This window comes from Polypterus senegalus, chromosome 3 (assembly GCF_016835505.1).
Source record: "Polypterus senegalus isolate Bchr_013 chromosome 3, ASM1683550v1, whole genome shotgun sequence".
In the NCBI taxonomy this organism is placed as follows: domain Eukaryota; kingdom Metazoa; phylum Chordata; class Cladistia; order Polypteriformes; family Polypteridae; genus Polypterus; species Polypterus senegalus.
The window spans coordinates 41,535,659-41,541,956 of record NC_053156.1 but is presented as its reverse complement, the minus strand read 5'-3'; the positions used below and the strand labels follow the sequence as shown (position 1 = coordinate 41,541,956).

Here is a 6,298-nt window from a genome sequence, read left to right as displayed (position 1 = left end):
AGGCCTCTTTGACTTTGACTCTGCCTGGCAACAAATGTCTGAAATGTGATTGGTTAAATGCTTTAATACAAAAATACATGTCTGGAAGCAGCACAACCATTGGAAAAGCTATGAAAGAAAGCAGACAGACTATTTGTAATTTAATAACTATTCATGGACAAAATATAATTCAGTTTGTGATTCGGATAGTTTTTTAGGCCAGCAGAGAAGGCCTTGCAGGCCCTGACAGCCCACCACAATTTTGACTCAAATTCTCTGTAAACATGTTTAATGACTTCAGATTAGCCCGCTAATGGAGACAATGGCTCTGTCTTTGGTAGCATTTACTCCATGATTTTAGCTACGTATTACTCAATAGATTAATGGATAGAAGAAGCTATAGCCCTGTTAATGTTAAGTTATCTTGATCGAGTCTCATGTTGTAGATACACAGAAGGTAACAGAAACTTGTGATTTTAGGCCTATTAAGTAAATTTGGAGTGATGCTCTCCTTTATTGGTGTATGTTCCAGTAACATCTACCTAACTGTTAAATGAATGCCCATATTTTTATATAATAGAGATTAATTTAATCTGCACAACTCTGCCACCGAATGATTTTTCCACCAAACAGCATTCATTCTTTGTTTTTAATTTGTACCTGCCCTTTTCATACAGTGAACTGTGATTTCATGCCCATCATCTCTTAATCCTGTTACTTCCAAACGTTTGCGGATGACACCTGTTAATGTTGTCCCTCCCTTGAATTTTGCATGCAACAACATTTTAATGGTTACTGAAGCCCCTCAAAAGAAAAGCTGTTGGTGAAGTGTAGATGTGCAGCATTTAACAATAGCATAAATATAAGAAATGCATGTTACTCAATCCTTAAATATTGAAGTCGTGTAAATTGGACTTTAGTTGCTTGGTCAGAATAGCTTAGCACTTAACAAATGTTGCTACACACAAAAGTATGGCATTCTCTTTGCCGGCATTGCCCCATCCACATAACAGGCCCCATGAGATGCAGGAATACAAACTTCATGCACACTGTTGCCTAGCTGGGATTTAATCAACACATTAAAATGGATTGGAATTCTCCTTGCTGGACAGTAGTGCAATGGAATTATTGGTGCAGAACTCATTCATTGCTGACAAAAGTATTATAGCATTTAAGACCTACAGTTTAAGACTACACAAATGGCAAAATACTTTCAAATTTGTCCATTGATCCACCTGAATAGATAGCTTATGTACCAGTGAAATCCAGCACTCAAAACTAATCCCAGATTCAAATGAAAGTGTACTGCTAGCATGGTGTGCTTGATGAGTGGCAGGGTGTCAGTATTGTAGCTGCAGGGGAGGAAAAAAAAAAAAAAAAAAAAACCCTTGCCTAGATAGCACAGGACACTCCAAAAGTCTCCTCAGTTTTGGTAGAGATCTTAACACAAAGCATTTGAGGATGCTCAAGAATCCTTTATAAAAGGAAACCTAGAATCTAGAGCACCATCTGGCTCATATACATATTAGATGAAATCATAATTGGTGTTCAAAAACTGCATTAGCTAGCAAAGCAATACAAAACTGAGACATTCACATAACATACATCGAGACTTGAAAGTCTGTAAGTGTTATGCAGAGACATTTCAGTTATTTTATTCCCCCCCTACAGCTGAAGATTGTGGTTCCTTATGACTCCACTCTAGAAGATTGTGAACAAGGTGGAGTAGTACAACAGATTTTTGGAGAGCCTGTGTCAACAGCTGTTTAATTCTTCACAATCTTTTGCAGTAGGTATAGCAAGCCTACAACATTTTGCCCTGCAGTGCTCATAGTGCGACTATGAAACTTAACAGGACAGTTAAATCTCATGTTCTTGCCTCTAACATTACCTGGTGAAATTTTCTCATTTGGCAATAAAGGGAATTTTACAGTTTCATATCTCTTAAATGTAGTACTGATAATTCCTCCTTGCAGCACTGTTCCTTAGTTCAAGTACACACTCAAGAGTTTAGTAGGTAGTGTACTTTCACCTAGCACCATTACTTGGCAAATAACCATTTTGGTAATTGTTTACAGGGTCTCAAGTTGTAGGCCAAACAAATCCCTAATACTTAGCAGCCTACTGCCCAATCGAGAGAAGCTAATGTGCTTGGATTGCAACCCCATTGCCATCATCTACTCATAGACCCATTATCCTGGATCCTTCAGCTCAATCTCATTTTGTGAACAAAAAAAAAAATAGTTCTGTCATTGCTTTGGCACTCTTCAGCCAAAACATACAGCTTGGTTTTAACCAAAAAAAGGAGTTTGTAGAGCCTGCAGTGTAAAAGCTTAAGCAGCAGACATCAAATCACACTTTTGCTAGCCCTGGCAACAAACACCCGTTTTGAGACCCAGTTGCTGCCATCCTAGTTGGAATTAAGGGTCCTGCATTCAAAGGTAATAGCCTTAACATGCCAATGGTTGATGGCTATAGCCACTAATATGCCAACTCTAAGCATGCCCATACTGCTGCTTGTAAGGTTTAACCAATGGGCAACATGCTTCAGTGCAGTGCTGAAAGCTTAGGTCAGTTTCAATAAAATACCAAGACATGAATTTCAGCTTTATTTTAACAAAAATGCTCAATATATTACAGCAATTTGTTTTGAAGAATGTCTTGATAGATGCAGAAAAGCCAGTACAGCAATGATGACAACCAGTGCCAGTGCAGAGATTAGTACAGGGGGCAAACTATTGCTTTCTAAAGAAAAGGAAAAAAAAAGTCTCAGGAACATGGTGTCATTTTAACTACTAGACTTGGTCTAACCAAAAGGGCGATGCAGATCTGTTACCTATCAATTTCATTGACATTTACCTTTATCAGAATTTATTAGTGCTGGATCTGAATAATTCTCCAGATCATTCACTGTAAAAGGTCCAACTGTAATTTTCTTCATATGAGAATCTGCTCCAGAATCTGGAAAAGAGGGGATGTCATATCCATTATAAAGTCCACCAGTGGAGACCAGTTGGCCCATATGGAGCAAGAGGGTCACCAAGTATTAGACACATTTACCTGGATAAGGAGCTTCCTTCTTTTGCCTCATCCTCCCCTTAGAGCCAGACCAGTGTTTCATAGGGGTCTTACTCCATTGCCTACTTCTAGCAGGTGCAGGTGTCCAGGGACAGGACAGCTCATTGCAGCAGCTACAGACTGTGGAACTGCCATCTTCATTAACCCACCTGAAAAGCAAAAGTGGGTCATTTACAAGTTACCATAAAATTGACAAGGTAAAAATTACAAGTTAGCATAAAACAGGCCACTACTATGCATCAGGTTTGTTAACTGGCTATACTCCTTATCTAAAGTAGGGGATGTTAGAAACCCCCAATCCATTTAAAGTTACTACAGAGGGTATTAGGTCTGAATCACTATTGAATTTAAGCAACTTTCTGATCTTCACCTGTCAAGTGAACCATCTGCTGTAGCCCAATATCAGGCTTTGCTTTCCTCTTATGGGATCTAGTCTTTGACAGCACCTGAAGCAAAAGTGCTTACACCAGATGAGCCCCAGTGGGGCAAAATGCGTTACGTACTCTTTGTATTTGAAGACCAGTACTTGATACAGTACCTGCCAAGTTAACCAAATATTTTTGATCAGAATCAGGTTTAAAAGGTTAATCTTTGTGGACCCTTACATGTTGCTAGATGTCTGGTAACTACAAGCCTTGTTGGTGGCATCCACTAGCTTGCTTGCAGGGACAGCTCTCAGTAGGCAGGTCAAAAAGATCTGGTGCAAACAAACAAAAATTTGGTATAATGCATCCTAGTTTATCTAGAAGAGCCTTCTAGTATTTAGTCTTCAATTGGCCTTTCAGTGAAGCCACTGAATCTCATCTCTTACAAGACCAAGATTAGAAGATAAGTTATTTATGCATGCCATACTGTGCTACTGGGGTAGTGCCTAAACTGGAAGGCAGAAATAGTCATCCTCAGCTTGTTCAAAGCAGGTCTCATGAATGGGACTGGAGAATCTGAAGTCTTGCTGTCCTCTAGGCATCTATGGGAAGATAAATGAGAGCATGTTTGGGGAGATACTGCAACATACAGGATTTAAAAAAAAAAAAAAAAACACCCCACACACAGAACAGCATACCCAAATTTGTCAACTACAGCATAACTGGGCTGAGATGTCACATCTCCATTTAGGGTGGCAATGCAGCTGTCTATGTAGAGCCTCAGTTGCATTTGGCTATCAACTAGAACAGTGGCCTCCAAGTTGATAGGGTCACCCAAAAACACAGACTGGGTTATCTTTGGTCCACTCCAGTCAGCTACAAAGAATAGAATAAAAACCTGTTTACCAAAATTCTCAAGTTCAGATCTAGTTGTTTCAGACAGCAATTTACATATTCACTCCAATTTCTGCCATTTTCCTAACGTATTGCTTGTTTTGTTGCAAACTTAAATATTCAAGGTTTCTGTGCTGCATGTATAATCATGCAACTTCAGACAGGGTTTACAGCTTGCCCCGAGTGCCCTAACACTAGTTTTCAAATCCAAAGTTGTACATCTAATGGGTACACCAGCAAAGCCACTTAGATTTTTCCAGGTCCATCAATCTTTACTCTTGTACATACACACAGCTACTTGGGCTTGGAGTTCCATTTACCAGAGACCACAGGTTTCTGGGCATAAAATTTAATCTTGATTTAATACAGTACTTTAATTTAGACTTTCAGCCCAGCTGAAAACACTATGCACACCATTCCTTCAATAAGTATGAATTTACTAAAATTAAGTTCCATAGTGGACCCATTTAATGGTTTTGTAGAAAACATTACACAACACAAGTTTAAGCCATCCAATAAAACTAGATGCAATAGAATACTTGCCATTCATCACCACAAGTGAGAAGCTGAAAGACTGAGCAATCGCTGCTGTGGAGGAGAATGGCATCCATGTGGGAAGAAGGGGCCCTTCATTGCTGACATTCCAGGCTCTTAAAAAGGAGAGGAAAAAAAACCTCCTACTTTATTACATGTCCAGTGGATACATAGTTCTGCTTGGATTGTGGCAACTAAGCATCTAGTGTCACAACAAATCCTTATCCTGCTGTGTCCATATGCCAAACAGGAGGCAGAAATTCTAGCCACTACTGTATTTTCTGTACTATAACCCAGTTATTTGAAGCATTTCCAACAATCTTAAGATGCCACTACTCATTTTAGGACTAGCCTAAACCAGACCATCTTATGTTCTACAAGATCATTCATTTGGAATCTGTTCTGGAGCTCTTGCATGCTGTTAATATGCACAAGGCCATGCACTACACAAGTCTGGACTAATACAATTTGTTACATTTCTTTACTTGCCCAGGGGCAGCATGCAGGTGAAGGGATTTGATTATGGCCAGTGTTAATTGAATCCACAGTCTTAGGATTCAAGTGCAAAGCCTTTAACCATGCTGTCTGCCAAAATGTTCTGTAGCTTCAGAGAGGCAAGCGAGGGTGAGCTTATGTATCTAGTATAGGGAGGTTGAAAGACTTTCCCCAAAACACCACAGAAGACACAGGAACAGATACCTTGGATACCGACATTCCAGATGAACATCAATTGGATTGGTCCTGGAGACAATACCCGACTCCTCTGGCACATAATGCAGGACATTAGAATAACTAATGTAATCTGGGAATACCTAAAGAACACACTTTAGTTGATCAGTGTTTTTTTTTTACACTACCACACACATTGATTGAAAGACTCTTTTGAAGCTTTAACAGAAAGCACAATTACTTCCCTACCCATACATTAAGGATACACTAAAGACCAGGAACAGACGGAGAAAGACAACTACACCAAAACTGCTGTACCATCAAATGTGTAATGACAAAGCAAAATGAGAAGTTTACATTACCTGGAAAAGATTGCCACAATCTTGCAACATGAGGTTATGTTCAGCAAGCTCCCAAACTGTTCTTTAAGCTGCGCTGGACAATCTGACGACCCCACGTTTAGCTCAGAGCTTTTCGCCATTATGCCATTGCTAAATATGTGCAAGTCCACGGTAACTACCAGGCGGTCAGTCTCACAGCTCAGGAATATGGTTTGAGCTGTTCCTTGAGCTCTTGGCTCCACATAATCAAATATATTGCGCGGTTCCAGACCCTTAAATTCTGGCCATGAAAGTTTATGCTTAGGTAATTGTTGAGCCCACCCGACACTATCGAAAACACAGAACACTAAAATAAAAACATGCGCTAACACCCACTCTACCTGCCTACTACCCATCTTAATGCTACAAGCCTGATTAAACAATAAAAACCAACTCCCT

The 6,298-nt window shown here is 39.7% G+C and overlaps 1 pseudogene; it reads right to left on the bottom strand.

Moving 5' to 3' along the window:
- Window positions 1–2,575: 2,575 nt before the first annotated feature.
- LOC120526770 lies at window positions 2,576–6,298 on the bottom strand (annotated as a pseudogene).